The sequence below is a fragment of the Myodes glareolus genome, chromosome 8 (assembly GCF_982192425.1).
Source record: "Myodes glareolus chromosome 8, mMyoGla1.1, whole genome shotgun sequence".
Classification (NCBI taxonomy): Eukaryota; Metazoa; Chordata; class Mammalia; order Rodentia; family Cricetidae; genus Myodes; species Myodes glareolus.
The window spans coordinates 107230584-107256529 of record NC_142033.1 but is presented as its reverse complement, the minus strand read 5'-3'; the positions used below and the strand labels follow the sequence as shown (position 1 = coordinate 107256529).

At 39.1% G+C, this 25946-nt stretch overlaps 1 pseudogene; it reads left to right on the top strand.

The window, feature by feature from the left end:
• Positions 1–23633: 23633 nt before the first annotated feature.
• LOC125397694 (olfactory receptor 5V1-like) lies at positions 23634–24577 on the top strand (annotated as a pseudogene).
• Positions 24578–25946: the final 1369 nt, after the last annotated feature.

The window sequence follows — 25946 nt, the reverse complement described above, 5'->3', positions numbered from 1 at the left end:
TAAATCAAGATGTGAGAGTTAGTCAATAAGAGACTAGAGATAATGGGCCAGGCAGTAATTTAATTAATACAGTTTCTGTGTGGTTATTTTGGGTGTAAGCTAGCCGGATGGCTGGGACAAGCAAAGGGACCCTCTCACCATCAACAGATAGTAGCATTTTCTCAGGTGGGCTAGAGGCAAGTGCTCTCATTTTAGAGAGTCTTCCTGACTCAACTTTAGCTGTAAAACCTTGCAGTTCTTTTAAGAGGCCCTGCCACTAAACATTTAAATGGTATTGATGAAAAGTTGATTGCATGCTTTTTGGTTTTAAGCTGTAGTAGAAAAAAACACGTTGTTTTAAAATGCTGGCTTTCTGGGTCATCCTGCCAGAGCAAACTCTGACTCTTTCAGGCAGGCAGTCCAAGTACAGAGCATTTGAGTGTGGTTTGTGAGCACACTGCTGCAGCTTGCTCTCTGGCAGGAACCTTGAAACACCATAGAGTTCTGGCAATAAATATGGCTCTGGCCGGTACTCAGCCATGAGCCTGGAATCTCAGAAAGCTAAGGAATGGGCTGGATTCAGCTGTCAAGCCACAGTTTTAATTTTCTCCATATTGCTTAGCAAATTAAGGACTCATGTGGTCAGAAAAAGAGAGAGATATATAGTAAAGAAAGATTCAAAGATGAAGAAAACGTCTAAATGGTTTACTGTGTGTTAAAAATATGTGCAAGCTTGGGAGAGTAAAGAAAAAGGTTAAAGTCCTTAAAATAAAAAAGAAAGAAAGAGAGTAATTGGTTGTGGTGGCACACACCTTTAATACCAGCACTTGGGAGGCAGAGGCAGGTGGATCTTTGTGAGTTCAAGGACAGCCTGGTCTACAGAGGGAGTTCCAGGACTGTGGAGGGCAACCACATTCTCCATTACTTTAAGAGGCAGAGGTAGTTAACCTCTGTGACTTCAGGGTGTGGCAGTACACACCTTTAATCCCAATGCCTGGGAGGCAGAGACAGATCTCTGTGAGTTCAAGGTGTTGTAGCACACGCCTTTAATCCCAGCATTGGGGAGGCAGAGACAGTGGGACTATAATGCGCACGTGCTTGGTAACTTTCCACTGCTGTGTCCCTGCCTACTCCCGAGGCGTCATCTGGGTTGATGGGCAGCAGACCAATCCAAGAGTGACACGTCCAAAGCGAGGACTGTTTCCTATATAAGGGATGGGTTCCCCTCATTCTGGGTCTCTGCTTTGGAAGCTTATGCTCTCTCTCTCAAGACGCATTAAAGCTTTTCTGCAGAAGGATCCTAAGTGTGCTGCGTCGTTCTTGCTGGCGAGACGGTAGCGCGGGACACAGGACAGTCAAATGTATACAGAGAACCTGTCTCAAAAAGCCAAAAATTAAAAATAAAAGAAATAGAAATTAAAATAAAGCCACATAAAGATGAAAAGTACACAGAGAATCTTGATACTGTATGCTATTATGCTTTCTTTGAATTGGTTGAATGCTGAGGAAGGAACAACAGCTGCTAAAAGATATTTATTTATAAATGCTGCTGAATTAATCCAAGATAGATATTTTGAAAATACCTTGACTTCAAAATTGAAGTCAAAAGGTATGTTACTTTGGAAAAGAGATTTTGCTTTTGTTTCCACAGGAAATAAGAGGCTGTGGGTTCATTCTGAGTTAAGAAAAATCAAGTTTGATCAAGGAAGACCACCTGGAAATCTCCAGTAGAAACAGATGGCTCAGATGTCAGAGTTCTACATCCAGAACAGATTCAAGACTGCTGCCTAAGATGACCAAGCCTCACAGGATACTCCAGTCAGGACTTGATCATAATTCTAAATTTTCTTTAGGTACCCATAAGATTATCAGTGCTTCCAACCAGCAAGAAGTAGCCTGGAAAACTATGCCCACATTCCCAAAAAATGGACTATGGATGTTCTTTTTTTAAAAGAAAAAGGAAAAAAAAGAGAGGGAAGTAGTGTGGGACAATTGTTTATATTCTGTCAACTATGTTTTAAATAAACGCTGATTGGCCAGTAGCCGGGCAGGAAGTATAGGTGGGTCAATGAGAACAAGAGAATTCTGGGAAGGAGGAATTCCTCCCCAGTCCTGTCCCAACCACAGACGAAGGAAGATGTGGTTGCCCTGCTGAAAAGGTACCAAGCCATGTGGCTAACATAGATAAGAATAATGGGTTAATATAATTTATAAGAGTTAATAAGAAGTCTGAGTTAATTGGCCAATCAGTTTATCATTAATATAGACCTCTGTGTGATTTCTTTGGGACTTAAGGACTGCGGGAACCAGGCAGGACAAGAAATGGGTGAGACAGAACCCCCCCCCCCCACTTGGTCTACACTCAGGTGTAATTTATTCTTCGTGGGTCTTTGATAATATTGAAGGTTGGGCTATCTATAACTTTGTGAGCTTAGCAGCAGGCAACCAGGTTCTTCCCCTTGGCTCCTTTAGCTGGCCTCTAACATCTCCCTTGGGGGACACTGGGAATCAGTGCACACAGCAGACTCATTTATTTAACAATGGTGGGGATTACAAACCCTTCCAGCCCACAGGCATTCTGTTTTGTTGACAGCTGACATCACATGATCACCCCTTACAATCATGACGCTGAAAGCACCTGCTGTTAGGTACTCAGTAAATACTGCTTGGTCACCCCTCATTGGCGAGGCATGGTCAGGACCTCTGACAATGTCAGGCAGACTCCAGGTTGGCTCCTTTCGGCCCGTTAGGCCTTAACTTCCTACAGGCTCCAGCCAGCTGGTAACTCATTTCATACGTAAAAATCAAGAGTTGATTTTTCTAGAGCTACTAGATTTCCTGTTAAGAGAAGGTAGACAGGTTTGTCTTGCTAACAGGCTTCATAATAAAAGATAAACAGGTTTTAGCTGTAACTTTCCATTAAAGGAACATGATTAGAACATGATTAGAAATGACTGTTGTCAGTAGTAACTGCTTGTGTTTCTGGTTAATAATTAAATGGGAAAATATTAAAGTTTATACAAGTTTTGAGAGCCTAAAAATGTTTTTAGATCTAAAGATCTAAATGTATAAAAGTTTATAAATTTTAAGGGTCTCAGAAATGATTTAAGACATATAAATAAGATATAAATAAATAATTCAAGATATAAAAACATCTCAAATTTCTTTCACCTTTTATGGTATAAAAGTTCAGAACTTTACATTAATAAAGCTTTGATAAGCTAATAGACTTTAAGATACTTCTCAATGGGCTAACGACATCTCAGTGCAGTCCATGTCCGGCTCTCTGAACAGAGGAAAATGTACGTGCTTTTAACTCAAATCTGTAGTTTTTGCTAGGACTCAAGGGTATGAATTCACTTCTGCTGTTTCACAGATTTGTGTTACCTGCTTTTTTTATAATATGGATTTCAGTAAAAATTGATAATGTTAATATATCTAAAACTTTTATGTCTCTTTTTGTAAATTCAAAGAATTCATATAAGCTTCAGAGAATCTTGGAAGGCATAAAATTGAATCCATTTCACATAGGTCAAAAGGACTCCAGATAAGTACAGATTAAGATTTCTCCACTTCTTTATACCTAAAGATGATATTTTTCTCTCTCCTGGTCTTGGGACTCTTCCCTTTCTCACTTTACTAGGACTATGGGCCTGAAAGTTAGAAATGTAATATTTTCCTTTAAGTTCATAAAATTTAACTTCTGTGTCTAGTTTAAACTTATCTCAACAGATTTCTTCTTGGCTGACAGAAGAAACATCTAAACATCAGTGGCTGACTACAACCTGCTCCAAATGACTGCATGCTCTGGACTTGCGGAAAGCTGAATGGACCAGTCCAGCCTATGTGCGTGCTCCCTGCCTCTTCACTGCAGCCAATGAATCAGACACTTCTGATGAATTCCCCATTGCCATAATTCCCTCTTTACCTTTGACTAGCCTTTCAGCCTTCCTGAGCCCTGATAACAATGCCCCAATGTCAGCTCAAAGTAGTTACAGAAAAAAAAAAACATGTCACCTTGTGCTCCCTACCCAAAATATGTTGAAATGCTAGCATGGCCACCTGTTTGGCAGAGTCAAGTCCCCCGTGTACAGACTGTGACACTTCATTGTATGAAAATGTGGAAATGAAGACTGGGTGCATTTTGGACCCCTCAGGTTGAGACAGCCAAGCTCCGAGACACCTGCCATGGATAGCTGCATGCACTGTGTGGAAGGAGCAAGACAGACGTGTGTGAAAAGTGACAAAGAGAGGTCGCCATCTAAGCACTTTGAAACTGAAGCCTCAGGTGTCTGACACAGAGCTGCAGGATTTGGTGTTTGCCCAGGAGGGTTTCAGTCTTGCCTTGGCCTGATCTTTCTTACTTTTTTGAAAAGGAATTGTGTATTGTTTACCTTTTTGTGCTGTAGGAAGTCTTACAGCCAGTGGTTACCTGCCCACTGGGGCGTGGCCTCTTATACTATTTATGCCGATGTACAGCATGCGTCTGGTCTCTTTTCTGTTCTCCATTCCAGCAGAGGATTCTGATTTGTGAGTCTACCCCTAAATAAATAAATGTCTATTTTTATTCTAAGCTAGTGTGGAATGTCTTTTAAGCATCCTTCATCATCATCTGGCACCCATGTGGATTCGGACTCCATGCCTACTAGGTGAATGGCCTAATGACCTAGCCTGTCCAGGGCCCAGACAGTCTCCCAACCCTGTTCGCTTAGCTTGCTTTTACCTAAGCGGATTTTTGTAGAACCCCTGCCAGATCGGAGCTTACTGTGTGTGGCAGCTTGGAAATTTTCCACGTGACTGCCAGGTTCCCTGGCATGGTTCCTCGCCGTGTGGCGACTTGTGTGCAGCTTTTGGTTTCTGCTCCCTGCCCGTGAGTTCTGGATTTCTTGCTCTGTGTATGGAATTGATTTGATTGCTTTTAATTTGTCAAGCAAAGCATATTTCTCAGTATTTAACCAGGACTGTGGCGGAAAACTAAAGCAGCTTGGAAACTAAAGCGGCCCAGGACCGCTCCTGTCGCCACCCATTGCATTGCTTCTAGTTGCAACTCTGTAACCATGATATCTGCTGGACAATAAAGATTACAGTTACAAATTGCTCCTGAAAAAAATACAGAGAGGAGATTCTGTCAATTACCTAGGTTATAAAACAGGTTTGCAGAATATTAGGACACAAAAGGCACAAATTAGGAGAGATTGGTTGTGGACTCTGAATAACTTTCAAAGATTGTTAGGAGCCATTTCCAGTGTATGACTGACTGTTGGGATAATACCTGACCTAATAATTCATTTAAACAAAACCTTAGATGGTGACAAAGACTTGAATAGGCCCAGAGAATTAACAGGTAAAGCAGAAAAGGAATTGACAATTGTTGAGAGAAATTACAGGAGGCACATGTGGATAGGGTGAATCCAAATCTTAATTTTATTTTAGTCATATTGCCTTCCAGAATTTCTGCTACAGGAATTTTAATGCAGAGGGACGATATTATTTTAGAATGGATCTTTTAAACAAATAAACCAAGTAAAAAATTAAAAACCGACGTGGAAAAGGTCTCTGAATTAATTATAAAATGTAAATTGAGACTTTGTGAATTAGGAGATATAGACCCAGTATACATTATAGTGCCTTTTACTGCTGATGAAATAAATAAGTTATGGGAAGACAATGAACCCTGGCAAAGGGCTTGTGCTGATTTTTGCAGAAAAATTAATAGCAATTACAGAAAAGTGATAGAATTAGCCTTATAAAAAGAAATTCTTGGATTTTTCTCCACATTGTATGTGATGCACCAATAACTGGAGCCTGTACATTTTATACTGATGTAAATAAATCAGGGAAGGCAGGTTACAAATCAGAAGAATTAAGTAAGGTGGAACAAAGCCCAGTAGGCAGAATCATTTGCTATTCTCATGGTACTAAGGGGTTTTAAAGAATCTTTCAGTATAGTTACTGATTCACAATATGGAGAAAGAGTTGTCTTGCATATTGAAACCACTGAATTTATACCAGATGAAACAGAATTGACTTTATTATTCATTCAGATGCAAGACAAAATTAGAAATAGGCTTTGTCTTTTATAGATATATAACACATCCGATTCCATTCGGATCTGCCAGGTCCTCTAGCACAAGGTAATGCAGAAATTGATCAATTATTGATTGGAAGCAAGTTGCAGGCCTCAGAATTTCATAAAAAACATTATGTCAATAGCAAAGGTTTAAAGAAAGAGTTTTCTATTACATGGCAACAAGCTAAGGAGATTATAAAGAGATGCCCGGAAGAAGGACGCTTCAAAGAAATCCCATACTAGCTCAGAATTAAGAAATGGATGGTTATTTATTTAGGAGCAGACTCACAAATCAGAATTGTCAGCTTGAACAGAGAGGCCAGACACATCCTCTACACGGGCATATATAGTACAAGAGGCCACGCCCCAGTGGGCGGGTAACCAATGGCTCTAAGACTTCCTACAGCAATGCCCTATTTGTTTTTTCTATAACCAAACACCTGCAGGGTACCAAAGTGTACTCAAAGAAATGAAATCTGGCAAATGGATATGTTCCACTTTGTAGAATTTGGGAAATTAAAATATGTACATCACACCATTGACACTTATTCAGGTTTTCAGTGGGCAACTGCTTTAAGCTCAGAAAAGGCTGATTCAGTAATCACATTTATTAGAAGTATGGCCATCATGGGTATACCTGCACAAATAGAGACAGATAATGGTCCAGCATATGTTTCTAAGAAAATAAAACAGTTTTTTGCTTATTATAATATTAAGCATATTACAGGTATACCACACAATCCTACAGGTCAAGCAGTTATAGAAAGATCAAATTGAACTATAAAGGATATGTTAAATAAACAGAAAGGGGTGGAAAATGCCCCCAGAAATAGATTACATAATGCCTTATTAACCTTGAATTTTTTTTTAACACTAATGAGAAAGGGACAACAGCAGCAGAGAGACATTGGATAATAGAAAAGTCTTCTGAATTAAATCAACCGGTTTATTTCAAGGATGTGTTGACCTTGCAATGAAAGTCAGGAGATGTGCTATGTTGGGGAAGGGGTTTTGATCTTGTTTCCATAGGAGAAGAAAAACTATGGATACCATCAAAGTTAAAGTTTCAATTTGAAAAGGGGAAGCCTCTTGAAAAAGAGAAATGACAGCTCATTCACAATGGTGACAACCATACAGGCGGTAAAAAAAAAAAAACCTCATAAGGGTTCTGTTCTTGTCTTTGCAGGAAAATACTCATCTTCAAAAATTCAAGAGACCCTAGATGTTTGAATGCTGACAGATGGAAAAATAACTATCCACTAAGGATCATTGAGAAAAGGGATCACAAATTCTTCTTTCCTCCCCATTTCAGGCACCTTGATCTTCTCGAAGACCACCACACAGACATCACGTGTCTAATTTTGACAATATCATGAGGCTTTTATTACTATAGTCAGGCAATAGAGCTTCTAATACCTTCTGCACTATTCATATAATGCCTACATTTTCTCTACATTGTGTCACTGTTTATACCCAAAGAGAAAAATTTTGTGTAGATGTGTAGTTACTCTTTCAAATAAGTTATATGTAATTATTGGTCCATGCCTACTATGTTTCATGACTTCTAGAGCAGCAACCTAGGAAAGGAGAGAAAGCTGCCTATGGAGAGATTCTCAAGCCTTTTAATTTCATTAGATTTACTTGTTCATATAACACACACACACACACACACATATATATAAATATAAAAAGCATATAGATATGTACATTGTCACACACACAGAAACACACACATATGTTATACATGTACATTATCACTGTTAGGCCATAGAAAACTCTGTAGGTAGCACCACCTGAATGAATCAGCAGAAGAACAGCCCCTATAGTCACAAGCAGCACCTGAAACAAAGGAAGAAAAGCTGAGTTGTAGGCACATATTTCTTATTGGTGTAGCAGCCAGGCTCTGAAGCCATTGGGCTGATCTGAAGTGATCACAGCCCTGCAGACAGGCTGTCTCTGCTTGACAAAGGTCAGGATGTTGGCTGCTCCCTTTCTTTGTAATTTAGAGGATGCCTTATAGAGATGCTAATTCAAGCCTATGTGACAGCTGGCATACTCAGCAGACAGGTAGATGCGGACGTGACAAAAGACCATTCACCTGGTTATCTAGGAGACAGAATGATGATGTATTTTCCCACTCAATTTATGTGTTGATATAAAAGCTGTCTGGAGAATAAATGGAGATCTTCAGGAGATCTTCAGGGGAGTTCTTCAGGAGGAAGAAGCCTGAGATGCCCTTTTCCGTAATAATGGTGTAAGCTGTGTCTGGTTATTCCTTGCGCCTCCGTACCAGTCCAGTTAGGGAAAATAGATATCTGTGTTGGAGCCACATGGGCTCCAACACTGACTGATTAGTCTCCCAGCAAAAATGCCCCAATCCCTAAGCCCTAAGCCCTAAGACACCCTCCCTGCCGTCTCTCCCTGTGGGTCTCAGTGAAGAGCACCTGGGAAATGATCTTCAAACCACACTTGTCCAGGCCATGACCCAGGTAGACCTAGAGCTGGTAACATAGAACATAGATCTCCTGCATGGTCATCTCAAGGGGGTACCCCCGAAGAGCCCTGTGCACATGCCAGAGGGCTCTTCGTGGAAGACCAGAGGACAGGGCTCCAGCTGTGAGTTTACCAATCACAGCTGCTGGTGCATTGATAGCAGAACCTGGACAGAGAGGAACCCGGCCCAGCTGCACTCTTCAGGAGGAAACTCCAGCTCCACAGTGGCAGGAAGGTGGTGCCTGCTTCTAATCAGTGATCAGCAGTGGTGCCTCTTCCTCCTTCACCATTTCAGGCACCTCAGTCTTCTTGGAGACCACGCTACAGGCACTCACCATGGGCACCAAAGAAACCACAGACGCTGCCAGGGTTGTGGTCATTTTCCAACTTCAGATAGACTAGAGGATGTTGTACTTTTTCACAGACTAGCTAGGCTTACGTCATCAGTTTATTCAAGAATTTCAGGTCCCAATTATTGCTTTTGTCATTTTTATTCCTCATCCTCATCCCTACCACTTGACACCTTGCCTTTTTTGACCACTTTTCTTTCTAGTTCTTTTTGGTTCATGTCAATATGTTGTATTTGTATATGATACATGTGCATATATATGCACATGTGTGTATGTGTGTGTGTGTACATGTGAATGTGGTATATATGAGCATATACAGTGTATAAGTGTGAATGTATTAGTGTGAGTTTGTGTGTGTATGCATGTGTGAAATATCCAGATATGTGCACAAGCAGAGGCCAGAGGTGAAAGCAAGGCATCTTTTTCTATCAGTGCCTTAAAATCAGGTCGGTTCCTCGGTGAACTTGAAGCTTGTGCTTTCAGCTGCACTGGTTGCCCACGAAATTCTTGGTTTCCTCTGCTTTCAAAGCACAGGCACATGCAACTGTACTGTGTTTTACTGTGGGCTTTAGGGACTCTAACTCTTGCTTGTCCAGAGTATTTTCCCGGCTGACCAATTTCTCCAGCTTGAAGACAAGGTTGAACAGGGATGAACTCACAATCAAGTCAGTCTACTTGTGGAGATGTCTGGCTCACAAATCCTTCATATTATAAACAAAGAAAACAACATGAATTTTTTCTCACTCTTTTTGTCTCTTTTAACTTCTCTGTTTTCAAGTTATGTCACGGCATAGCATTTAAGATAGAAATGATCAGATTTTTGCTTTGTTTTATAATAAGTGGGTCATTTGGATTATAATTTGGAGTTTTATGTGTATTCTAACTGCTTTGTATCCTTTCACCCACATGTGTTTTGTTGATATCTACAATATACTCTCTGATTATCACATATAATTTGGCATTTCATGTGGTCAGGATATACTCAGATCTGGCATTCCTATGTAATTCTACAGTCTATAGGTAGCCAAGGTATTTATTTGCACTAACTGTGATTTTGAATGTACTTGTTTAACATATTTTACTTTGAGATTTTCATATATTTAGTATTATGTAGTTAAATTAAGTAATATTATTATTATTATGTATGTACATGAATGGTATAATGTATGCTCACATATACACTGGATGTGCACCTGTGATCATTCATGAAGAGGATACAGGGGTTGTCTTGTGCCCTGTTTGCTCACTCTGCACCTTATTCCCATGACATAGACTCCGACTGAACCTGGATCTCCTCTGGCAGCCAGTCAGACTCAGCCACCTTGACTCTATGTCTCACAGTGCTGGAGTTGCAGGTGCATATAAGGACACCAAACTTTAACCTGGGTGCAGGGGATAGGAACTCAGGTCGCATACTTGATGGAGAAGTGGAAGCCATGGAACCACCTGTGCCATCCACTTGTGGTGCAGCTTCACTTGCCCTCAGCCATCCACATGCGGTCACACTGCCAGTGTGGATAAATGACACCGTCTGTAGCACGCTCAGTGGTTGTTTCATTTTTTAAAATTAATTTATTTATTAAAAATTTCCACCTCCTTCCCACCTCCCTTTTCCCTCTCCCTCCCCACCTTCCCCTCCCTCTCTAGTTCTAAGAGCAGTCAGGGTTCCCTGTCCCGTGGGAAGTCCAAGGTCCTACCCCCTCCATCCAGGTCTGTAAAGGTGAGCATCCAAACAAACCAGGCTCCCACAAAGTCAGTCCATGCAGTAGGATCAAAACCCAGTGCCTTTGTCCTTGGCTTTTCAGTCAGCCTTCATTTCCAACCACATTCAGAGTGTTCAGTTTGATCACATGCTCCATCACTCCCAGTCCAGCTGGCCTTGGTGAGCTCCCATTAGATCAGTCCCTGCTCCCATATCCACCCTTCCTCCATCCCACCCATCCCATTCCCCCAAGCTCTCTGAATCCTCCCCCTCTCCCTTCTCTTTACCCATATCCCCTTACATCCACCCCCCACACCCTTGTGCACCCAAGTTTTGCCTGGCAATCTTGTCTACTTCTAATATCCAGGAAGATAACTATATGATTTTCTTTGGGTTCACCTTCTTAGTTTCTCTAGGATCACGAATAATAGGCTCAATGTCCTTTAATTATGGCTAGAATGCACTTATGAGTGAGTACATACCATATTACTCTTTTTGGGTCCGGGTTACCTCACTCAGTAAAGCGTTTTCTATTTCCATCCATTTGCATGCAAAATTCAAGATGTTATTGTTTTTTACTGCTGAGTAAAACTCCAATGTGTATATGTTCCACACCTTCTTTAACCATTCCTCTACTGAGGGGCACCTAGGTTGTTTCCAGGTTCTGGCTATTACAAATAGTGCTGCTATGAACATAGTTGAACAAATGCTTTTGTAGTGTGATAGGGCATCTCTTGGGTATATTCCCAAGAGTAGAATTGCTGGGTCATGAAGTAGGTTGACTCCCAGTTTCCTAAGAAACCGCCACACTGATTTCCAAAGTGGCTGTACAAGTTTGCATTCCCACCAGCAATGGATGAGTGTCCCCCTTACTCCACATCCTCTCCAGCATAGGCTATCATTGGTGTTTCTGATTTTAGCTATTCTGACTGGTGTAAGATGGTATCTCAAAGTTGTTTTGATTTGCATTTCTTTGATCACTAAGGAGGTCGAGCATGACCTTAAGTGTTTTTTGGCCATTCGAAGTTCTTCTGTTGAGAATTCTCTGTTCAGTTCAGTACCCCATTTTTTAATTGGGTTAATTAGAGTTTTAATGTCTAGTTTCTTGAGTTCTTTGTATATTTTGGAGATCAGACCTTTGCCTGATGAGGGGTTGGTGAAGATCTTCTCCCAGTCAGAAGGTAGCCTTTTTGTCTTAATGACTGTGTCCTTTGTTTTACAGAAGCTTCTCAGTTTCAGGAGGTCCCATTTATTCATTGTTGCTCTTATTGTCTGGGCTACTGGGGTTCTACCTAGGAAGTGGTCTCCTGTGCCCATGTCATGTAGACTACTTCCCACTTTCTCTTCTATCAGGTTCAATGTGGTGAGATTAATATTGAGGACTTTAATCCATTTGGACTTGAGTTTTGTGCATGGTGATAGATATGGATCTATTTTCATTCTTCTATAGGCTGACATCCAGTTATGCCAGCGCCATTTGTTAAAGATGCTTTCTTTCTTCCATTGTATAGTTTTAGCTCCTTTGTCAAAAATCAGGTGTTCATGGGTTTGTGGAGTAATATCTGGGTTCTTTGATTTGATTCCATTGGTCAACATCTCTGTTTTTGTGCCAATACCAAGCAGTTTTCATTACTGTAGCTCTGTAATAGAGTTTGAAGTCAGGGATGGTAATGCCTCCGGAAATATTTTTATTGTATAGGATTGTTTTGGCTATCCTGGGTTTTTGTTTTGCCATATAAAGTTGATTACTGTTCTCTCAAGGTCTGTGAAGAATTTTGTTTGGGTTTTGATGGGGATTGCATTGAATCTATAGATTGCTTTTGGTAGAATTGCCATTTTTACTATGTTTATCCCCCCAATCCAAGAGCATGGGAGAGTCTTCCATTTTCTGGTATCCTCTTCAATTTCTTTCTTCAAAACCTTAAAGTTCTTGTCAAATAGATCTTTCACTTCCTTGGTTAGAGTTACCCCAAGATACTTGATGCTATTTGTGGCTATCGTGAAAGGTGATGTTTCTCTGATTTCCCTCTCTGTATCTTTGTTCTTTGTGTATAGGAGGGCAACTGATTTTTTGGAGTTGATCTTGTACCCTGCCACAGTAATAAAGGTGTTGATCAGCTGTAGGAGTTCTTTGGTAAAGTTTTTGGGGTCACTTATGTACACTATCATATCTGCAAATAATGAAAGTTTGACTTCTTCCTTTCCAATTCGAGTCCCCTTGATCTCTTTATGTTGTCTTATTGCTATTGCTAGAACTTCAAGCACTATATTGAAGAGGTATGGAGAGAGTGGACAGCCTTGTCTTGTTCCGGATTTTAGTGGGATGGCTTTGAGTTTCTCTCCATTTAATTTAATGTTAGCTGTCGCCTTACTGTAAATAGCTTTTATTATATTTAGGAAGTAACCTTGTATCCCTAATATTTTCAAGACCTTTATCATAAAGGGGTGTTTAATTTTGTCAAATGCTTTTTCAGAATCTAATGAAATGATCATATGGTTTTTTCCTTCAGTTTATTTATATGATGGATTACATTGATAGATTTTCATATGTTGAACCAGCCCTGCCTCTCTGGGATGAAGCCTACTTGATCATAATGTATAATTTTTTGGATGTATTCTTGGATTCTGTTTGTCAGTATTTTATTGAGAATTTTTGCATCTATGTTCATGAATGAGATTGGTCTCTAATTCTCTTTCTTGGTTAAGTCTTTGTGTGGTTTGGTATCAGGGTGACTGTAGCTTCATAAAAGGAGTTAGGCAATGACTCTTCTGTTTCTATTTTGTGAAATACATTAAGGAGTATAGGTATTAACTCTACATGGAAGTTCTGATAGAATTCTCCATTGAAACCATCTGGTCCAGGGCTTTTTTTGGTAGGGAGATTTCTGATGACAGCATCTATTTCTTCGCGACTTACAGGTCTATTTAAACTGCTCACCTGGTCTTGACTTAATTTTGGTATATGGTATTTATCTAAAAAAGTGTCCATTTCTTCCACATTTTCCAATTTTGTGGCCCACAGGTTTTTGTAGTAAGATCTTATGATTCTCTGAATTTCCTCTGTGTCTGTGGTTATGTCCCCCTTTTCATTTCTGAGCTTGTTATTTGTGTGTTCTCTCTCCGCCGTTTGATTAGTTTGGCTACGGGTTTGTCAATCTTGTTGATTTTCTCCAGGAATCAGCTTTTTGTTTCATTGATTCTCTGGATTGTTTTCTGTGTTTCAATTTTGTTGATTTCAGCCCTCAGTTTGATTATTTCCAGTCTGCTACTCCTCCTGGGTGGGTCTGCTCTGTAGAGCTTTCAGGTGTGCTGTTAGGTCTCTCATGTGAGCTCTCTCCATTTTCTTTATATGGGCACTTAGTGCTATGAACTTTCCTCTTAGCACTGCTTTCATAGTGTCCCATAGGTTTGGATATGCTGTGTCTTTATTTTTGTTGAATTCAGGGAAGACTTTAATTTCTCTCTTTATTTCTTCCTTGACCCAGGGGTGGTTCAGTAGTTGACTGTTCAGTTTCCATGAGTTTGTAGGCTTTCTGGGGGTAGAATTGTTGTTGAATTCTGACTTTATTCCATGTGATCCGATAGTACACAGGTGATTACTACAATTTCTTTATATCTATGGATGTTTACTTTGTTACCAATTATGTCATCAGTTTTTGAGAAGGTTCCATGAGATGTTGAGAAAAAGGTATATTCTTTTCTATTTGGGTGGAATATTCTATAGATATCTGTTAGGTCCATTTGGTTCATTACGTCTGTTAGTTCTCTTATTTCTCTGTTAAGTTTCTGTCTGGTTGACCTGTCCACTGATGAGAGAGGAATGTTGAAATCACCCACTATTAGAGTGTGGGGTTTGATGTATGTTCTGAGTTCTAGTAATGTTTCTGTTACATATGTAAGTGCTTTTATATTAGGGGCATAGATATTCAGGATTGAGGTTTCCTCCTGATGAATTGTTCCTGATATGAGTATAAAGTGTCCATCTCCATCTCTTCTGATTGATTTTAGTTTGAAATCAATTTTGTTAAATATTAAGATAGCCACACCCGCTTGTTTCTTTGGTCCATTTGATTGGAAAACCTTTTCCAAACCCTTTACTCTGAGGTAATGTTTGTCTTTGTGTTTGAGGTGTGTTTCTTGTAAACAGCAGAATGATGGGTCCTGTTTTCATATCCATCCTCTTACCCTGTGTCTTTTTATCAGTGAATTGAGTCCATTGATATCAAGAGTTATTAATGATCAGTGGTTGTTAACTCTGGTTATTTCTGTTTCGTGCTAGTGTTTGTATGTTTCCCTTCTTTTTTTAAATTTAGCTTTATTTTATGTGCATTGGTGTGAAGGTGTCAGATCCCCTGCAACTGGATCTTCAGACAGTTGTGAGCTGCCATGTGGGTGCTGGGAATTGAACCTGTGTCCTCTGGAAGAGCAGTCAGTGCTCTTAACCACTGAGCCATCTCTCAAGTCCCATGTTTCCCTTCTTGAGTTGTGTTGGTGGAGGGTTGTCAGATGTCTGTGTTATGATGGGTGTTGTTGGCTTCCTTGGGTTGAGGTTTTCTTTCTAGTATTTTCTGTAAGGCTGGGTTTGTGGATACGTATTTTTTAAATCTGTTTTTGTCATGGAATATCTTGTTTTCTCCTTCAATGGTGAATGCAAGCTATGCTGGGTATAGTAGTCTGGGCTTTCATCCTTGGTCTCGTAGTTTCTGCAGCACATCTATCCAAGACCTCCTGGCTTTCATGGTTTCCATTGAGAAGTCAGGTGTAATTCTGATAGGTTTCCCTTTATATGTTACTTGACCTTTTTCCCTTGCAGCTCTTAATATTTGTTCTTTATTCTGTATGTTTTGTGTTTTGATTATTATATGGCAAGGGGATTTTTTTTTTGATCCAGTCTATTTGATGTTCTGTATGCTTCTTGTACCTTCATAGGGATATCCTTCTTTAGGTTGGGAATATTTTCTTCAATAATTTTGGTGAATATATTTTCTGGGCCTTTGAGCTGTAAATCTTCTCCTTCTTCTACCCCTATTATTCTTAGGTTTTGGTCTTTTCACGGTGTCCCAGATTTCCTGGATGTTTTGTGTTAAGAATTTGTTGGATTTGTTTTGTTCTTTAATCAGTGCATTTATTTCCTCTATAGTATCTTCAGTGTCTGAGATTCTTTCTTCTATCTCTTGTGTTCTGTTGGCAATACTTGTCTCTGCAGTTCCTATTTGTTTACCCAAATTTTCCATATCCAGCCTTCCCTCGGTTTGTGTTTTCTTCATTACCTCCATTTCATTTTTCAAGTCTTGAACTGTTTCCCTAATCTGTTTGATTGCTTTTTCTTGTTTTTCTTGTTTTTCTTGGGTATCTTTGAGAGATTTATTCATTTCATCTACCTTTTTGTTTGTTATCTCCATTTCTTTATGGCAGTTTTTCACCTCCTGTATAAGTTCCTCTATTATTTTCATATAGTTCCGTTTAAAGTCGATTTCTTCTATTACTTCTGGAGTAGGGTGTTCAATTCTTCTTGTTTCGTGATTCCTGGATTCTGGTGATGTTATGTTGCCTTTCGGGTTGTTGGAGGAATTTTTGCACTGGCGCCTGCCCATCTCTTCCTTCAAATGCAGCCAGGAGAGTCTTGGTGTCTTGGTCCAACCTTGGCTGTGACTGACTGTGGGTGGATCTCCTCAGTGAAGGCGCAGGAACTGTTCTTCCAGCTGGCCGTTCTGAAAGGTTGTCCTCAGCACAGGGGCAGGACTCTTGGAGGTCTAAGAACCCGGCAGACAAAAGGGCAGACTCGAGGGGGAGGGGAGAGTTGTGCAGAGCCAAGAAGCCCCTGCAGCAGGAGCTGGAGGTGCCGTGCACTCTGTTGTTAAATTCTAACTTTACTCTATGATGATCCGAGTAAAACAGGTGGTTATTCCAAAATTTTTTGTATCTGTGGATGTTTGCTTTGTTACCGAGTATGTGATCAATTTTTGAGAAGGTTTTATGAGGTGCTGAGAGGAAGGTGTATTCTTTCCTTTTTGGGTGAAATGTTCTATAGATGTCTGTTAAGTCCATTTGATTCATTACATCTGTTAGTTCTCTTATTTCTCTGTTAAGTTTCTATCTGATTGACTTGTTTATTGTTGAGAGAGGAGTGTTGAAATCTACTATTACTGTGTGGGGTTTGATGTGTGATTTGAGTTTTAGTAAAGTTTCTTTTATATATGTGGGTGTTTTTATATTAGGGGCATTAGATATTCAGGATTGATACTTCATCTTGATGAATTGTTCCTGTTATGAGTATAAAGTGTCCTTCTCCATCTCTTCTGACTGATTTTAGTTTGAAATCAATTTTGTTAAATATTACGATAGCCACACCCGCTTATTTCTTAGGTCCGTTTGATTGGAAAAACCTTTTCCCAACCCTTTACTCTGCGGTATTGTCTGTCTTTGAGATTGAGGTGTGTTTCTTGTAAACAGCAGAATGTTGGGTCCTGTTTTCATATCCTTTCTCTTAGCCTATGTCTTTTTATTGGTGAATTGAGTCTATTGATATTAAGCAATATTAATGACCAGTGGTTGTTCACTCCAGTTATTTTTCCTGGTGATAGTGTTTGTGTGTTACCCTTCATTAGGTTATGCTGTTGAGGGTTATCAGATGTCTGTGTTATTGTGGATGTAGATAAAAAAATCCCCTCGCTATATAATAATCAAAACACAAAACATGCAGAATAATAGAAAGAATATTGAGAGCTGCAAAGGAAAAAGGTCAAGTAACATATAAAGGGAAAACTATCAGAATTATACCTGACTTCTCAATGGAAACCATGAAAGCCAGAAGGCCTTGGATAGATGTGCTGCAGACACTAAGAGACCATGGATGCAAGCCTAGACTACTATACCCAGCAAAGCTTGCATTCACCATCGAAGGAGAAAACAAGATATTCCATGTCAAAAACAGATTTAAAAAATATGTATCCACAACCCCAGCCTTACAGAAAGTACTAGAAAGAAAACCTCAACCCAAGGAAGCCAACAACACCCATCATAACACAGACATCTGACAACCCTCCACCAACACAACTCAAAGAAGGGAAACACACAAACACTAGCACCAAACAAAAATAACTGGAGTTAACAATCACTGATCCTTAATACCGCTTGATATCAATGGACTCAATTCACTGATAAAAAGACACAGGGTAAGAGGATGGATATGAAAACAGGACCCATCATTCTGCTGTTTACAAGAAACACACCTCAATCTCAAAGACAACCAATATTTCAGAGTAAAGGGTTGGGAAAAGGTTTTCCAATCAAATGGACCTAAGAAACATGTGGGAGTGGCTATCCTAATATCTAACAAAATTGATTTCAAACAAAATCAGTCAGAAGAGATGGAGGACACTCTATACTCATAACAGAAACAATTCATCAGGATGAAGTCTCAATTCTGAATACCTATGCCCCTAATATAAAAGCACCCACTTACGTAAAAGAATCTTTACTAGTCCTCAAATCACTCATCAAACCCCACAAACTAATAGGAAATTTCAACACTCCTCTCTCACCAATGGACAGGTCCAACAGACAGAAACGTAACAGAGAAACAAGAGAACTATCAGATGTAATAAATCAAATGAACTTAACAGACATCTATAGAACTTTTCACCCAAACAAGAAAGAATATAACTTCTTCTCAGCACCTCCTGGAACCTTCTTGAAAATTGATCACATACTTGGTAGCAAAGCAAACATCCACAAATACAAAAATTTGGAATAACCACCTATGTCTTATTGGATCACCATGGAGTAAAGCTAGAATTTAACAACAATTCCACCCCCAGAAAGCCTACAAACTCATGGAAACTGAATAGTCAAAAAAAAAAAACCACTCCTGGGTCAAGAAATAAATAAATAAATAAATTAAAGCTTTCCTTGAATTCAACAAAAGTGAAGACACAACATACCCAAACCCATGGAACACTATGAATGAAGAAAGTTCATAGCACTAAGTGCCCACATAAAGAAAATGGAGAAAGCTCACATTAGAGACTTAACAGCACACCTGAAAGCTCTAGAAAAAAAGAAGCAGACTCACCCAGGAGGAGTAGAATATTGGAAATAATCAAACTGAGGGCTGAGATCAACAAAATAGAAACACAGACAATAATCCAAAGAATCAATGAAACAAAGAGCTAGTTCTTTGAGAAAATCAATAAGATTAACGAACCCCTATCCAAACTAATCAAAAGTTGGAGAGAGAAAATTAACAAGATCAGAATGAAAAGTGGGACATATCAACAGACACTGAGTAAATTCAAAGAATCATTAGGTCATACTACAAAAGCCTGTACTCCACAAAATTGAAAAATGTAAAAGAAATGGACATTTTTAAAGCTAAATATCATATACCAAAATTAAATCAAGACCAGGTGAACAATTTAAATAGACCTATAAGTCATGAGGAAATAGAAGCTGTCGTCAAAGACCTTACAACCAAAAAAAGCCAAGGACCAGATGGTTTTAGTGCAGAATTCTGACATACCTTCCAAGAGGAGCTAATACTTATACTCCTTAATGTGTTTCACAAAATAGAAACAGAACAGTCATTGCCAAACTCTTTTTATGAACCTACAGTTACCCTGATACAAAACAGTTTGGTATTGGCATAAAAATAGAAACTTTGACCAATGGAATAGAATCGTTTACCTGGGTATTAGTCCACAAAGCTATGAGCATCTGATTTTGGACAAAGAGGCTAAAATTATACAATTGAAAAAAGAAAGCATCTTTACCAGATTGTGCTGGCATAACTGGATGTCAACCTGTAGAAGAATGAAAATAGATCCATACTTATTTTTTTTTGGATCCATACTTATTACCTTGCATAAAACTCAAACCCAAATGGATTAAAGATGTCAATATAAATCCAACCACACTGAACCTGATAGAAGAGAAAGTGTGAAGTAGTTTGCAATACATGGGCACAGGAGACCACTTCCTAAATATAACCCCTGTAGCACAGACATTAAGAGCAACAATGAACAAATGGGACCTCCTGAAACTGAGAAGCTTCTGTAAAGCAAAGGATACTGTCATTAAGACAAAATAGCAGCCTATTGAATGGGAGAAGATCTTCAACCACACATCAGACAAAGGACTGATCTCCAAAATATATAAAGAACTCAAGAAACTAGATGTTAAAATTCTAAATAACCCAATTAAAAAATGTGGTACTGAAGTGAACTGATAATTGTCAACAGAAGAATTTCAAATGGCCAAAAGATACTTCAGGTCATGTTCAACTTCCTTAGCTATCAGGGAAATGCAAATCAAAACAACTTTGAGATACCATCTTACAACTTTCAGAATGGCTAAAATCAAAAACACCAATGATAACCTATGCTGGAGAGGATGTGGAAAGCAAACTTGTACAATCACTTTGGAGATCAGTGTGGCAGTTTCTCAGAAAATTGGGAATCAACCTACCTCAGGACCCAGGATTACCACTCTTGGGAATATACCCAAGAGATGCCTAATGAATTTGTTTAACTGTGTTCATAGCAGCACTATTTGTAATAGCCAGAACCTGGGAACAACCTAGGTGCCCTCAATAGAAGAATGGATTAAGAAAGTGTGGCACAGTTACACATTAGAATACTACTCAGCGTGAAAAACAATGACATCTTGAATTTTGCATGGAAATGGATGGAAGTAGAAAACACCATCCTGAGTGAGAATACCCAGAGACATCTTGTTGCCTGTACAGTCACCCCAAGTTCTTTTGTACCATTGGGGCATCCATCTTCAGCCTACAGGCCCACAGTATCCTGCAGACTTTTCCACGAAGCAAGAAATTTTAAAGACAGTTCACTCAGTTTCTTTTGTATCCTGCAGAATGTCTCGCAGACTCTTTCAGGAATCAGGAATCTCGAAGTATCAACTCACCTTTAGGCAAGTTCAGCAGTCCTCTCTCTGCGGGTTCTTCGTGTTCAGTTCATGCCACAGTCCAGGCAAGAGCAGTTTCTTGCCCAAATGGCTAACCAACTCCATAAGGAGCCTCTTCAATACCCATCTTTCTCTTGAAGTAGATTGGTGCTGCCAGGAGTAGACGTGTCTCATTGTCATAAAAAGCTCTAAGTTATTAAAACATTTTAAATGCCATATTCTGTAGTCTTTGAAAGATATAAAGAGTGCCTATATAAAATATTTCTATGCACTTCTAGAAAATGTAACTAACATGACTACAAGCTTTACTATTATCGATAATTATCAATTAATAACCTATACTATACATTTCTAAATGATACACAGAGTCACAATATCTTCATCAAGAGCAAATATATATATATATATGTATATGTATATATATATATATATCAAGATTGACCTTAAATTTACATCAATAAAGCCAAATCCATACCAGTGTAAATTATTCATATCTCTATCATATCCCCCTTTAAATGAAAAAGAACCTTTATCAGCAGCATTTGGTAAAATGGGCATAGTTATTTCTCTCCAAACTGCTGTGTGGTGAATGGGGACACTGTTAATCAAGTCTTTCATGGTGTGGCCTATGTGCTAGGTTCATCTCAGTCACCAGTTGAGTGAAGTAATTTTTTGAGGGTGTTTATGGAAACCTTTCAGGTGGGCATGGTCTATCATACCATATTGGTCTAGAAGGAATCCACAGGGTCTCATCTTCTGTGAAAACAAAAAAAACCCCACTTTTTCAAAGTATCATATCCTTAGACCCAAATTCTGAAGTCAAGATACCTTTATAATATATATGCTGGTTTAGCTTGGCAGCCCATATAAAGAGATGTCTCTCTGTACTTAGCTCCTTCACAGTCAAAAATATTAAAGAAAACACAATACACAGAATCAAGACTGTCTGTGAATTTTCCATTTTTATGTGGCTTATTTTTTTTTACTCCTTAATAATCTATCATTATCTGTACTCTGTGTCTTTAAAGACTTTACCCTTTTTTAAAAGCATTAATTTTATTTTATGACTTTCTATACTGTTTTTCTTTTCTCCCAAGCCTACAACTTTATCTAACAGTATGACCCATTTAGAGGTCTTTTATGTCTGAATCTGTCCTATTGCATTGTCTTTAATTCTCTACTGTTTTGACGAGCTTTTAAAATGCTAAGCAGCTAGGTTGTGGCTGCTCTGGATGTTGACTCCACCTCTCTCCGATTTCAAAATGGTGGACCTACCATTTCTGCTATCTCTGGAGCCACCAGGCAGAAGCTGCACTCAGCACATTAACTCTGAGAATGAGCATGCAGCACATACAGCCAAATCTGCCACACAGAGCACTTCACAGCCTGGAAACATCTCTCTGTATGGCGGCAGAAATTTGCCATGTTCTCCTGCTTGTGAATGCCTAGTAATGCTGATCCCGCTGCCTGCTCAGGCAAGGAGTGCTGAGTCAAAGGCATGGTCTCAGGTACTTTGTTCCCGATCCAGAGTGGGCACACAATCATCTGGGCCCACTAATGCCATTTAAATTCTTAATAGCTTGCATTTGTACCAGCGGCACAGCCCAGTGTTTTAAAATGGTGCAGTCTTAAGATGGGGCTCTCACGCTTTTAAAATAAAAAGGGGGGGATTGTTGGGTCCCTAGAGGACAGGCCTTTGCACCCCCACTTGATCTGTTTTGCACTCTTGAAGTTGGTTGAAAACAGGAACAAAGACAGGGACAGTCTATTGTTTTCAGCAATGTTTCTAAGGATGTTTACCCCTAAGCCATTGCGTTATGGTGATGAGCTTCCTGCTTTTGCTGTCTTGACCTCCCCCGCTGAGGACTATATATACTGTGTGAGAAAGTGGAATAAAGGCTTGTCTGCAGAACCTGAAGTTGTGTTGCATGTTAATCCTGATGTCCCTCGCTCAGAAGAACGACAGTTGCCATGCTGGCGCGGCAAGAATCATTTCTATATTTATTTGTTCCAAGTAGAATATATAATTCATTCTTACATTCCTGACTCATTGTTGATGTGACTACCTATATATTTGATTATTCCTAGTATTAAAATTTTATCTACTAATGAATAAATATATATTTGAATAACATGATGAATATAGAATAGAAAATTTGAAGTAGGCATTTGTGCAATGGAATAATTCTAACTTAATTTAGACTAAGGTAGTATATAGTGACATATGCATTAAAATAAACTTGATAGAATGAATCAAATGTTCAAGGTAAGTGAAAATAGATCAACATTTAATTAATTGTGAAATAAGAAGAGCCTTAAGAATTCTTTATGATTAAGAAAGAGATGAATATTCAATGTATCTTTAGTTACTCAATGAATTTCCTCTTGATATGGGATGGTAATTTTGTATATTCAGAAAATGTATGGATACACAGAAGTTCTAGAATGCCTAAAAGGAAAATTCAGATAATAACATCCACCAAGGCTATCCAGAGAGTCATAAGACATGCTATACAAATCAAAAGGATATATTTCTACTACACCAAGTTTAAAAAAGGTAAAAAGAAATGCATAATTTTCTTGATGGGTACCACTTACAAAGTTAAATCACGACGAGATGAACAATTTAAATGTACCCATAACTCCTACTGAATTAGAAGAAATTTCCAACCCCCATCCCTCAGAAAGTATTCCAGGATTAGATGGTTTTAGCACAGAATTGTACCAGAATTTCTAAGACCAATACTCCTCAAAGTATTCCACAGCATAGAAACAGAAGGAACACTGACAAATTCAGTTTATTAGGCCACAGTTACTGTGATACTAAAACCACATAGAGATTATGCAAAATAAAAGAATTGCAGATCAATTTCCCATTTGAACATAGATACAAAACACTCAATGAAATACCCGCAAAACAAATCAAAAACACATGTAAAAGATGATCTACCATAATCAGATAATAGTAAATACGATAGTGGTAAGACAATTCATCTTCTAGCATATTTTGCTGTTTTCCCACTTTCTCAGCACCGGGATCATTAATTTAATTAATCACTTGAATATTCATTCTTTGCTTTCACTTCCCTTAGAAACATCGCTGTGGACATACAATATGGACGTCTACAATCTTAACACAGGTGACTCAGTTCATCCTCATAGAGCTTTCTGACCTCCCTGAGGTGTGCTATCCACTCTTCGTGGCCTTTATCACCATCTATCAGATAACTTTGCTGGGAAACAGGGTCATCCTCATGGCCACAGTGACTGAGAGAAAGCTTCAAACTCCCATGTTTTACCTGTTGGCAAATTTGTCCCTGCTAGACATTCTGCCCATCAGCCACTGTCCCCAAGATGGTCAAGAATCTCTTAACTGAAGATCACAGCATTTCCTTTGTTGGGTTGCTTTGAAGCTCTATTTCCTGGTGGCCCTAACTGGGACTGAAGTTTTCTTGCTGGTTGTGATGACTTATGACTGGTATGTGGCCATATGCTTCCCTCTGTGTTATTCCCTCATCATGACCAAGGTTCGCTGTGTGCAGCTGTTGTTAGGGACCTGGGTAGCTGGGTTTCTCAACTCCTTTCTCCACACAAAGTCTACCTTTAGTCTGTCTTTCTGCAAGTCCCATCGAGTAAACCAGTACTATTGTGATATCCTACCTGTGGTGGCCCTGTGCTATTCATCCACCTACATGCCAGAAATGCTTGTTTTAGTGGTAGAGGCACTTGGAGGGTTGGTTCTTTTCTCATCACTTTGATCTCCTTCATATACAGCATTCTCACCACCATCCTGAAGATCCAGTTAGTGGAAGGGAAGCGCAAAGCTTTCTCCACCTGTGCTTCCCACCTTCTTGTAGTCTTCTTGTTCTATGGCACAACCATATTTACCTCTATCCACCCATCCTCTAGTCAATATTGTCCTGCTAGAGACAGACTCATCTCTATGAGATCATTACCCCCATTTTAAACCCAATTATCGACAGTCTGAGAAACAGAGAAGTCAAAGAAGCACTCAGAAAAGTTTATATCTTAGGATATGTCCATAGAAAACATGATTGAAGAGTCTCTCAAACTCTTCTGAGAATCAATATACAAAAAGAGGTAGCAAAGTACTAAAACGATGTATGTATAGAAAGAAATTGATAACAAACTTGCATTTAAATTCACATATTGTTATGCACATCTCTGTACCCACTTTAAAGTTTGTAACTGAAAGACAAAAACCTTTGATACTGCATAGGATTGGTAGGTTACATGGGATAACTGTATCTCTTGCTCTCTTATCTGTCTCAATAGCTATATCCACATGAATGCCAGCCTTTATATTTACATATATCTATGTTACCACTTTCTTTTTGGTTCTAATCTACATTTATCCATGTAGTTATAGATCTTCATTACGTTTCTATTTTGTCTTGTTCCTTTTAAAAAAGTTTTATATATGACCATGACAGCCTTGGCTGCTTGCTTATCGGCATACCACGTGCAGGCTTCATGCTCACAGTGTCCATAAGAGGGTGTTGGACCTCCTGCAACTGGAGTTATGGAGAATAGTGAGTCACCATGTGGATGTCGGGGACAAAATCTTACTCTTGTGTAAGAGCAGCAATTGCTTTTATCTTTTGAAATATTCCTTCCACTACAAGTTTTATTAATTTTTTAATTTAAATATTGGTTTATTTTTAGGTATGTGGGTGTTTTGTCTACATATATATTTGTGCACTATATATATTCAGTGAGTGTGGAGGCCACAGGAGGACATTATATTCCCAGGAACAGGAAGTTAGAATGATTGTAGTTCATCATCTGTGTTGTGGGAATTAAACATGGGTCTTCTTAATCTCTGAGCCATCTCTCAAAAACTCCATAATTTACTTTAAGTGATAAGTTATTATAAACATTTAAGTTTAAACATTAAGTTTAAATTGGTTTTGTTGTTTATAAACACTGTGAGTAACAGCTAAACCATGATAGTTATCAAATATCTATCATTTTGTGGTGAGAGTTCTTGAAAAATTTTTTCCCCACTAAGTAACGCATGTCTGATACTATTATATTGAACATACTATTGAAGTAACATTCATAGGCACAAAATATTATTTAATCTGATGTACTGTGCACTTATCAAAAGTTCTTTTTAGAACAGAGTTGGGAGGGGAGGATTTTTGTTACAGACAAGACAGTGAGAAACTATAAAGAGTACTGTCTAGCCTGATGTAGATGTCTCCTTTATGTTTTCAGATCCTTCAACAACAAATTCTCTTTTGTCTCCACACTCCTAAATTGACAGCACACTGCTGCGATGCCAAGCGGCAGCTCTGGCTCTGGCCATGGCCCAGGGCTCCCTGCTTCAGCCGCCTATGCAGCCCCAGGGAGTCTCAGAGCTTGAGGAGGACCGGCTGCTGCTGAGGGAACTCCTGGCAACCCT